Consider the following 12,323-nt stretch of genomic DNA (forward strand, 5'->3'; position numbering starts at 1 on the left):
GGCAAATTACTACAACCTTGCATCCAAACAAGTCAAGCAAGCCACTTCCTGGTGCTGAGCCTCCGGACTCCAGATAAACATACATGACAAAGCCCAAGGAGCCAAAACGACTCTGTGGTGCTGGGCCGTCTAATGCTGGCGGGACGTGCCCAGCAGTTTTGACCAGACTGAAAACATTGATCCCCTTGTGACAGGGCCAGCATTGTGGCCCCCGTTAACCCAACACGGGTGCCTCAATGCATTGTGGTAATGGCAGGCTGCAGGAGCAGCACAGCAGCCGGGGGAGAAGCACACCCAGGAGACCCCAGAGATCGCGGCGGCATCCCTGTCAAAGCGGTGCCGCAAACGCAACAACCGATCCGCTAGACACGACACAAAGGGGTTCTGCGTCCATCACAACACCAGCAAGCTCCAGAAGATTGTCTGCTGGAGTCTGCATCCACAGGGGCCCACTAACCCAGCAGGGATTATTTTAAATATTAAATAAAGGCCTCCGGAGGTGCCTTTTCCTCCACTAGCCCACCAAGGAATATAATTATTTTAAAAGGCCTCATGGTGGCATTCCATACAACGTCCATGAACCCAATCAGGGTCCATCTTTAAAAAGGGGTGGGGCTGGGGGGGCGCTGTTGCGCTCGATGAAGATGGCCGCCTTCTGATCGACTACGCTCCGCGAGGCGCTCCTTTTGCTGAAATCCTCCTGTTTGCCTTGACGTTTCACCTTCTAAGCCACGGAGGGGAAGGCTGGTGTGTCGGGGACCCTGCTGGCTTCGTCCTGTCCCCTGGACCTCTCTCGCCGCTGAGCTTCTGGCCCCTGCGGGTTGAGCGGGAGCGGGTGCTTCCTCCGATCCCCTTCGGGGCTCCAGGGAGTCGCGGCCGAGCCCCGCGGCTCGCGGCCTTCCGTTGGGGGAGGGGCGTTCTTCCCGCCCTGCGCGTCCGCTTACTACGGCCTCTCGGCAGAGTGGCTGACGGGCTCTGGACCTTCACGGGATCCGAGAGCGTTCGCTCCGCCGCCCCATCCTGGGCGGTGTGCCGATTTAGACCGTGATTCCTGGCTCCGGGCGGTGAGTTGGGTCCCTGGTCTCCGCGGAATACACCATACTGGCAGGCGGCCTCCGACGGAGTGGAGCCGCTCCTGAGGTACGCTGGCCCGGCAGGGTCGCATTATCCACGCTGGTCTCCCTCTCTTGTTCTTGAGCGCAGCGCCTAGCTTGGGGCAGTAACTACATTCCGTCTGCATCCTTATACCCTTCCCGGCTGCCCCGTTCCCCGGGCCCATTAACCTGTGTCATAGACTGGCCGGGAGGCGGCAAGAGGCGCCTGCTCCTTCCTACCTACCTACTGCTGGTTACTTCACGGTGCCGAGGTGCGCCCCGACCTCCGAATCTCCTGTACGGATCGACCTTGATTCGGGTCATACTCGCCTTCTTGGTCGACTAGAGGGCTGTCCTCTTGGCTGTCCTACCGCATCTCAACGGCTACCAGAAGCTCCTCTTGGTTCTCTTGCCGGTCTCCTTGGCCCTTGCCGGAGGTATACTTGTGGATCACTGGCCATTACATACATCGGTTAGCCTGGACGTCCCTCCTGCCCCTGACCCGGCAGCCCAGCATCACATGCTGGCTTGGAAACACTGCATCTCTTGTTGCTAGCCGGCTGCGGCCTCACACATCCCTGGTGCTCTCCCCCGGCGACCCTCACCCCCCCTGCCCCTCCGGCCCCCCGGACCTGATTTCAACTTTTGCCGGCATCATGTCAACGAGGACGGGAAAGAAGCAATCCTCTATCAATATGTTCGCTAAGCCTCCGGGGGGAGCTGGTGCTGAGACGCCTTCACAGGAACCATCCACTGCACATGAACCGGAACCATCCGAATCTCAGAAAATGATGGAATTCATCCGAGAAGGGTTCACTACAATACATAGTAAACTAGACGATATGAATGGTACGATATCCTCCATCAAGGCACACATGGAGAGGACAGATGGTCGTGTGACTGAGATCGAATCACGTATGAGTACCGCTGAAGATGGTCTGGGCTCACTCCGGGCGGAGGTTTCCACATTATCCACACGCTTGACAGAGGTGGAGAAGAAGAATGAGGACCTCGAGTCTCGCTCGAGGCGCAACAACCTCCGTATAATTGGGGTTCCGGAGGATGGCATACAAGAACCCATGGAAGACTACGTGGAGAGCATGCTTCTCCGACTCCTCGATTCCCCAAAACTCTCCTCACAATTTGCAATCGAGAGGGCCCACCGTGCACTCACAGCGAAGCCCAGGCCTGGCGCTCCTCCTCGCCCGATAATAGCCAGGGTCTTAAATTTTCGTGACCGGGATACCCTTCTCAGGGCGGCGAGAATCAAGGGAGACCTTTTGTTGGGCGCAGCCAGAATCCACATATACCCGGACTTCTCGATGGCGGTCCAGCGTGAGCGCAAATCCTTCCTGGCGGTGAAGAGACGTTTGCGCGACCTCCAGGTCAAATACGCTATGCTATATCCCGCCAAACTCCGAATTGAGCATGCGAACCGAGTATATTTCTTCACGCTACCGGAGGAAGCCTCTAAGTTTATGGATGAACATTTTCCCGGCTAAACTATACTTGCATTAATCCCTGCCATTGCTTGGGTCTTGGTTCATTGGCCCACACACTGTACTCTTGGTCAAACGCGACATGCTCTTATTGTGGAACCGGCACCACGGAGCCCTAACCCAGAACTCGGTTGGTCTCACAACCTGCCGTCAATTCTGGTTGCGACATTGCAGGGGCTCCTGGGCCGGGGGGATACCGCTTACCTCGTCCTGTGGACACTGTTTCTGAAAATGTGCATGTCTTTGTTTTTTCTCTATGCGATGCATCTGTTGGTGTGGGTTGTGAATCTCCGTAGTAACCCCTAGTTCCTAATATCAGGTCTGAACACATACACCATCCCATACAAGCTGTTCGGATGGCTTCTACATATAATCTCGTTAAATTAGTTCATTATTGATGGTCATGCCTGCCTCCCCCCCCCCGCGGGGCCATCCCCATATGTGTCCCGCCTTTACTGCCAGGCATTACGTTTATCCTCAAATTGCCTCAAGGTACGGAGCTCCGCCGTCAGGCCGACTCACAGGCCCCCCAGGCGTTGATGCCATTGTTTTGGATTTGGTTTGTTGTCTATGGGGTGTTCATCTCTCTGATTGGGGGAGGGATGTGGAAGGGGGTGGGGGGTAGGGGAGTTTATGTTAAAAAAGGCTTGGTAATTACGGAGAAGGTAGAGTTCAGAGCACCAGGGGATCTATATCATCGCGGTCCTGACAACAAAGGGGTCCATCTATGGGGGGCACTGTTCCATCCACCTGTGTTTTTCTATGTCTACTTCGAGGGTGTCGAGTGAGGAAACCCTTACATTCCTGAGTTGGAACGTGCGGGGGCTGGGGAACTTCAAGAAAATGAGACTACTACAGCTTCAGGCTGAACGACATGGGACTAAGATCCTGTTTCTTCAGGAGACACATGCGGTAACTGAGCACTGTGAGAAGTTCGCTAAAGTATGGGGACCACAGAGGTACTATACCTCCTACTCCACACAAAGTCGGGGGGTAATGACCCTAATTCATAAGAGTATCAGATATAACCCCATAGCCACGACAATAGACCCTCTGGGCAGATTCGTTTTGCTTCATGGCATACTGCAGAATAGGGAAGTGATCCTACTTAATATTTACGGTCCCAACATCGATGATCCCGAATTTTTCACACATCTTGCGTCCCTTCTGGATGGATTCCCGTTGGTGCCTATTCTCTGGGGGGGCGACTTTAACACAATATTTGATGTGGACCTCGATAGATCTGGCTCTCGTCCCAGTCACCTCACCAAGGCCGCATATGCTACACTTTCTTCACTTCCTCGCCTGGCCCTGTTTGATGCATGGAGGCTTCTTTACCCCGACTCCCGCACCTTCTCCTTCTATTCCTCGGTGCATGATTCCTTTTCCCGCATTGATAGATGGCTGGTCTCTGATATATTCATAAGAAGCATCTCAAACTTGTCGATTCTCCCCAGGACTCTTTCCGACCACTCACCAGTGACTATTACCCTATCCTGGGGCTCGGATCACGACCGTACTAGACACTGGAGGTTGAAACCACTCTCCCTCCTCGACCCGGTCTTCAGTTCGGAATTGGAGTCGGCGATTGAGGAGTTCTTTGAAATCAATTCCGGTTCCGTCTCATCACAGGCCACCCTCTGGGAAACTTTTAAAGCCTACATCAGAGGCATCGCCCTCTCTAAAGAAAATGGCATCCTTAGAACCATCCGTAGGGAGATCGCCGAGAGCGAAGCCACACTGTCTGAGCTGGAGACCCAATATTCATTAAATCAAACTCCTGAGACCCTTGCTTTGATCGGCACGGAGCTAGACACCTTCCGCGCTCTTGCGGATCGCGAGCAGAGATTTCTCGATAACCCTGGACTGGCAAGGAGATATGGTGAACGTGAACGCCCGTCTCGTCTCCTTGCTAGGCTTCTCCGCCGTGAGTTTGGTGCCCCCCCCCATTCCTGGCGTTGAGAGACCTGATGGATCCCTGGCCACTTCCCCTGGCGATATTAATTCCGAATTCCTCTCCTTTTATCAATCCCTGTATGCTAACGCAGATAAAGCCACCATAGCTGAAATAGACGTCTTTCTGGACAAGCTTCCCCTGTCGGCTCTTTCCCCCGGTACCATCGAAGCCCTTGAGAGCCCATTTACTTCCTTGGAACTCTCGGAGGCGATAGATTCCCTCTCATCAGGCAAATCCCCGGGATCTGACGGTATACCGGTTGAGTTCTATAAACGGTTTAAGACTTTGCTACTCCCTCGTTTGGTCGCGCTCTGGGAGGAATCGTTGGTGGCGGGTCAGCTCCCCCCCACGCTCCGCGAAGCCACCATTACCGTCCTGTTAAAACCGGGTAAATCCCCCACTCAATGCGGTTCTTACCGTCCACTTTCGCTAATCAATTGCGACGTCAAGATTTATGCTAAGCTACTGGCTTTACGCCTGGCCCCCTTCATGCCACATATCATTCATCCTGACCAGGCGGGGTTTATTCCGGGTCGCTCTACCTCCCTGAATCTGAGGCGCCTTTTCAATATTATAAGCAGGGTGAGTCCGGACGTTCACGCAGTGGCCGCCACCCTCGATATGCAAAAAGCCTTTGATTCCGTTTCATGGAGTTATCTCTGGCGAGTACTTTTTAAATGCAAATTCGGCCCCACGTTTCTTTCCTGGGTCAAGCTACTATATTCAAACCCCGTGGCCAGAGTCCGCACCGAGGACCGCTGCTCTTCTCTTTTCCAAATAGCTAGAGGTACTAGACAAGGTTGCCCCTTCTCTCCATTAATATTTGCTGTGGCGATGGAACCGTTCGCGGACATGCTTCGCCAATTTCATTCCCATAAAGGCCTACGCACCGCCGGGGTCTCGGATATAGTTTCCCTATATGCTGACGATGCTTTACTCTTTATTCGTTCTCCTGAGATCAACCTTGCCCCAATTTTGGAAGATGTTGTCCTCTTCGGCCGTATTTCTGGCCCGACGGTTAACTGCGCTAAATCAACTCTTTTCCCGCTCACCCCAGCACACTCCCCCCTCCCGATACTCTTGGATTCACGTGGGCCCAATCTGAGGTCACATACTTAGGTGTAGTGGTGTCGCGACACATTGATCGGGTTTTCGAGAAGAATTATCTAGTATACCTCACAAATCTTACGCAAAAAATTCAGGGTTGGAACAACCTCCCTATTTCACTGGCAGGGCGGGTAGGAATACTGAAGATGGTGGTACTCCCCCAGCTATTGTATAGATTCGCCAATATCCCACAATGGCCGGGAGGTGAGTTCTTTCAGACATTGACACAAACCCTCAACACCTTCCTCTGATACTCCGGTGCAGTCCGCCTTAAGTTCAAGACTCTTGGCTTCACCAATGGAGTTGGGGGGCTTCGGTGCACCCGACTTTCTCAAGTACTGGCTGGCAGCCCAGCTTCAACACATTGCACATTGGTTCAACATATCTGACCCCCCTCCCCATGTCAGGCTAGAAAGATTGTCGGTTGGTGACCGCGATATTAGATCCCTGGTGATCGCACCTATCCCAATTTAATCGGGCCCATTAGACCCGGTGAGGTGCACATCTCTGGCTCTATCCAAAACGTGGCAATTATTGGGCACCACCCATCCCTTTCATGGTAACTTCCCGATCTGGAACTTTCTCCCGGGAATCCCACAGGTTCCCCCTTCGGTTGTTCGCACATGGGCTGAGGCAGGATTTGAATTGCTCCGAGACATATTTGTAGATGGTAATTTCATAGAATGGCCTGACCTCCCTCCGCCCCTCAGACAGCGTCCCTCGGTATGGCTTCAATATTCATCCCTCCGTAGAGTCCTCAAACATAAGTACCCATGCTTCCCAGCATTGCCGCCGGATGAGCTGGCGATCACTGAATTGACCTCACCTTGCCCAATGAGGGGAAAAACTTCCAGACTATACACCTTGGTACAATCCAGATCGCCCCCTTCATTCTCTAAACTAAAGCTTGCTTGGGAGTCTGACCTTGGTGTGGAAATGACCGAAGACCGGTGGTCCCATATGTGCTCACGTATCCAGAGGGTCTCCTTCAACTCCCGATTTAAACTAATCCAATTTAAGCTACTCCACAGATACCATTATACCCCAACCAGACTACACCGTGTTTCGAATAATTCCTCCCCTAGATGCCCTAGATGTGGCTTTGATGGAGCCGGCTACTTCCACATGATATGGTCATGCCCCCGCCTTACCCAATTTTGGGACGCCGTTTGCTCCACCATCTCGTCTATGCTTGACCATCCTATCCCCCCTACCCCAATGAAATGCCTATTCCATGACTTTCCCGACCTCCACCAAGATTCTAGGAGACTGGCTGGCCTCTGTATGCTTCTGGCTGTTCGGGCGATACTACTCTGTTGGCTTCGACCTACCACTCCGACGCATGCAAAGTGGCTTAGAGCGGTCACTTGGGCTTCCGACACGGAGGAATCTTGGGCGGTACAACAGCCCGCCTGCTCTAGGCCCAGAGACATCTGGTTGAAGTTCCGATCATTTATGTCCTCCCCCGACACCGACTCAGGTCCTACATCCCCAGCGCCTTCCTCTTGTTGACCCCCAGCTCTCCCCCGAATGGCCCTCTACCGGGTCTTGCACTGTCTTGCTATTCCCCCTTGTCGGCGAGGCGAGCCCCTCGACCTGTTCTATGAGACTATGTTGTATTAAATTGTTTGATTTTACATGCTCTGTTGTTGCTCACCTGTATCTGTCCTACCAAGCTGAATAAAAATAAAAGTTTAAAAAAAAAAAAAAAGGGGTGGGGCTTACCAGCCCTTTTAAGCCTTCCCCTGTCCCACCCCCTGGAGTCAGGTAAGGTATTTGCTAAAGTAAGTGTCCACGCCTGGGAGGGAGTGGGGTATTTACGTAATCCTGTGTGAATGCTTTAGGGTGGGCTAGTTGGGTGAGGATAGGAGGTGATGGAGGACGTCCGAGAGACCAGAGCGAAAGGAGTGTGCAGGCTACTATAAGGAGGGGATCTGTGGAGGGTTTAAGTGCGAAAGTAGATTGTGAGTAGTAGTGGTGGAGTAGGAGTAGCAGAGGGATAGTGGTAGGAGTGTCTGCCAAAAGTGTTGATACAGGATTGTAATAAATATTTAAAACAATAAGCACCCTTCAAACCTCATCAGAAGGGTCCAGCCATGTTCCTTTACTACCTAAAATGTCAGGATGACCCACAAGCAAGTATTTAATATTAGAGCCAGGAATACCGTGCCAGGTACTAATTACATCACCATAGGGCCTACCTTTGGGCCCTTTCCTGGCTGGCTCTTACAGGACGGAAAAGCCATCCATATGTGGGGTGTCTAACAAATGATATTTGGATACAAATCAAGTCAGCCTCTTTCCATAGGTCCTCGTTAGAGCGGAGATGGAAGAAACCATGCGTATTCCAAGAGACAATCCTGACGGGGGTAATTCATTTAGGACCCCTTTGTGATTGGTTATGCTCATGCAAAGAAGATCTAATATGTGACCAGACAACACGCTTATGCGTCTGAGAGGAACCTTCATCAGACGCAGTTGTTGGAGCCAATTTTACATTGATGGTCGGAGGTTTGCGTGGATTATGCTCAGGTCCACCATCTCCTCCCTGGGGGGAGTCCTTAGGAATAGCATATGACCAATCCTCGGACAACGAGTAGCCCATATTTTACAAACATTCAGCTTGGTTTATAGTCATAAAATCGAATGCAAAAATGTCAAAAGTCAAACAATTGAAAAAATAATGTAAAAAAAAATGTGAATTTCTTTTTTAATACGTTTTTTATTTGAAATGGGGGGGTTCCACCCCAACCCCCCCCCCCCTTTTTTTGTTTTGTTTGTTTTGTTTTTTTACATGCGGAACCCCAAAAAAAGATATAAATAAAATAATAAGGAATTCTATTATAAAGCTCTTTAACCTTAAATGTGTGTTTCAGGCACAAGTAGCACAGCTCGTCCTCAACCAAGGGCTCCAACCCTAACAGCAACGCCCCTAGTTTATCAACGAGCACCTCCCCCATCACAGGCAGTCTAAAGGTAGAAACCCTAGAGTGGCCATTAGGCGCCCCATCTAGCCCTGTGGTCAATCCTCCGGAGCCAGACGGCCGCAATGAGGACAGTGTCCTTTCTTCCATGGTATAGAAATGTACAGATAAAATCGGACGTTAACTGAGAAGTTACTGCGGTCGGCTCAAAGGAGCGGGCAGTCGGCTGCAATCTAACAAAGGCAGAATCAAGTTTTAGGGACGTCTGATTACCTAATGCCCTCACACTCTTCTTTCCTGATACCAAAGTCGGTGCCAAAGACTCACGCTGCTCCGGAGGGAAGGAAAGGAGGGCCTCCTCCTCAAACTCAATTGAGTAGGTCGAAAAGGAGAACACATCAAACCCTTAACAGCCAGTGCTGCGCTTTTCGGTTTAAGATAATCCGTGATCAGCAAATTCCTATTAACATCAGGGTTAGAAGGACAGGACTGGCCGGAGACAGCCTCCCGACTCTGATCACAGACCTTACCTTGCTTACACTTGCCCTCCAGTGTATGGGCGGATGCACTTACTAGAGAATTTAAGGGCACACAAGACCTTCTAGGGGAATCAACGTCATCAGAGAAAACAATTGATCATAACATTTCGGGGGGCCTTTAATATTTAGAAGGGGTACCAAACTAGATTTTTTAGCATTCTTAGATTTCTTTATTTTTTTACGACCCGCCTCAAGAGACATTACTGGCTCACCAGCAGAAACTACCAGGGCAGAAGACACCACCCCCACAAACTCTGGCGGAGGCAGCAATGATAGTGTTTAATGCCACAGAACGAGTAAAGCTCTTCTGAGGCGAATGGTATACGGGAGCTTGAGTTTCATTAGACTTGTGTACTAGGCCTTGTATGTTGGGGGCTCCACCTCAACCATAATCGGTGGCTCCCCCATCATTGCCAAAGATGGACTATGGTCAGCAAGAGAAGTTTGCACGGCATCAGAAACCGAATTAGGAACAGTAAGAGCTCCCCCCCCCAACCAAGGAATTCTTACAAATAACTCCGGGAGCACTCAAGGCCAAAATGAAGCCTTCAATGAAATTGACCTTGGCAACTAAGCATTTTAAGGATGACCGCACTTCTCTCAGTTCATACATGTTAGAATCATGACCTCTGTCCATAGTAGCCAATAGCCTTGAAAGAATGGGAAAAAAAGGCATCAACCACTGGCTACTCCTGAGCCTGACTATCATGTCTCAGAGTTGGACGATCTTTGTGGTCATAGTTAAATATCACTTGAGATAAAGGTGATGAGCAACGTACTGAGGAAGGGCCAGGCTCATTAAAAAAGTTATGGGCATCGGTCAAGTTAGGCGAGACATGACATGTGTTAAGAATACCAATCGGGCGTCACAGACCGGACCAGGAACCTTGGTCTTATCCTGTGATGTGGCACTCAATAGGAATGCTTTTTCTTTAATTTCAATGAATTCAAATTGAGCCGATACCCGACCCGTCTCACACCCCCTTTTACAAATTTTACAAATACCCCGAGTCACAATGGACCATGAACCAGGCCGGTTGGTGAAAATACAATATTTATTTATTTTTAGAATTCACAAAAATCACACATATTCTAATATTGGGCAGCAATGACCAATGGGGGTGATAATTACAATAAAACTACTGAACTACACTTGGTTAACCTTCTACATGAACATATCCAAAGCACAATTGAACAGGAACACTTTTTGAATTAGGATAGATAGCACCCAAGTTAAGGTTTTCCCCCTGCAATGTTCCCTCAACCCACAACTAATCGAATTCTGAGTGGGTAGAAAGAAGCAGCAGGTAATAATTTAAAACCCTTTGCAATAGCATGAAATGACATTCGGAAATTGACAAATAAATCATTAATGTGCGGTTAAATCTTTGAGACAAATATGATCTCATGACAAAAGGAATGCATAAACACTAGCAATCACAAGGCAAGGGATCAACAAGAGGCATACAATTCAAAAACAAGTGGAAAGTTAAAACATGCTGCAGCCGAATTCACACGTTGGAAAGTTGCATTTTCTCAATTCCCGTTTAAATGGACAAAAGAATTTTATGAAAAACTGGTGAATTACTTGGATTTACAACGCAGTTTTTGGACTGGGGAATAGATATATATCACAGGGACACTATAGACGTGAAAGGAAGTCTCTAGCTGGGGAATTGAGAGGGATTTGGAAGGAAGAGAGAGGTTCGCTTTTAGGAAAATAGAGCAGTGAAAAAGAAAAAATAAATCGGTTTTAAAATTAAAGGCATATTTTACTTAAACTGGATTTAATCGCTAAGAAAACAGGAACGCCACCTGTGAATATAAATGTTACACTGCAGTTGTAACCCTTCACGCAGTGTACCCCCTTTTATTTAGGGAAAATTAATGTAATCAAAATATTGCTAATGACTTATGATCTATGTCAGACAGAGAAAAGTGGCGCTAACGCTTGGAGATCAAGGACAAGATACACAGAGGATTCTGACAGTGGGCAAGTTATCAGGGTTGCGTAGAAGGTATACTGTCATTTCATCGACGGGCTTTTCATCGCAGGGTTTTTTGCAGCGAAATTTTTTTCGAAAAAAAACCCGATTTTTTTGGGGGGTTAAAAATTAAATAAATTTGGTGTGTCTAGGGTAATATTAAAATAATTAAATGGATGGAGGGTTTGGGGGGTAACCCCGCCCCCCAAAAAAACAAAACATAAAAAATAAAAAAAAATTCGAAAAAAGATCTGCGGCAAAAAACCCTGCGATGAAAAGTCCGTCGATGAAATCACATAGAACCACTTAGAGAGGGGAACAAAGACAAAATCAAGATGGGAAGACTATGTGTTTCTCTGGGATGGGAAAATACTCACAGTCCATGCTTGAATTTTGGGAGTTTGGAACGGTCAGGGTTCTGGTCACAAAAGATTCCGGTCACCGGATAGCGGACTCTCCTGTCAAAAGACAGCTGGGCAAAGGTCTGGTTACCGGATGGCAAGAACAGCTGGATGCAGGTAGTGGACAAGCCGGTCTGGTCTCAGGATACTAAAGGTACCACAGCTTTTCTCCTGGTTAATGGGATTTTAGTGGGATTTCCGGATCAAGACCTTTGCTGAGATGGTTCAGCTATGCTTTGGCCTAGCAGGAGTAGGGTCAGCTCTGCTTTTGGCCTTTCAGTGGGATCTAGAATCAGCTATGCTTTGGCTTTGCAGTGGGATCTAGAGTCTGGCAGGATGAATGTGAAAGATCAGGAACGCGGGCGCAGGAAATTCAGGAAAATAAACTCTAGTTCTGTCACCCACTCTTCATATAGAGCATGGTGACATCATAGAAGTATATGGTAGGGTAGGCTTAGCTAAGCATGCCTCTAAACCACTGGATTAATCAGGGGTAATGGTTGACGCCTTGCTTTCAGCTGGTTGGGTTTCAAGGGCTTGATGTCAGATTTATGATGTGAGTTTCACAATGTTCAAAACCTCCCACAGATAATTTTGCCACAACCCAGTTTTGCCATAAATGGCACATTTGTACAGCAGTAGCATTTTAACAAATTACAAGAGCAGATTATGTATTTTGTGTAGCTCATGATAGTCCAACTCTACAGTTTGTAAGACTAACACTTTTTGTCGTTTTTAGTGAGAAACCTTTGGCCTAAAATTCCATAACTTTATACGCAGGTTTGGATTATCATTAGTCATGTAAGTATAAAAATGT

At 49.0% G+C, this 12,323-nt stretch overlaps 1 protein-coding gene across 2 annotated transcripts in view; it reads right to left on the minus strand.

Moving 5' to 3' along the window:
- Nucleotides 1-12,323, minus strand: part of LOC138452978 (zinc finger protein 300-like) — a 154,167-nt gene that overhangs the window by 32,957 nt on the left and 108,887 nt on the right. The window lies entirely within an intron of this gene.

The sequence above is a fragment of the Ambystoma mexicanum genome, chromosome 4p (assembly GCF_040938575.1).
Source record: "Ambystoma mexicanum isolate Mex_15411 chromosome 4p, UKY_AmexF1_1, whole genome shotgun sequence".
Classification (NCBI taxonomy): Eukaryota; Metazoa; Chordata; class Amphibia; order Caudata; family Ambystomatidae; genus Ambystoma; species Ambystoma mexicanum.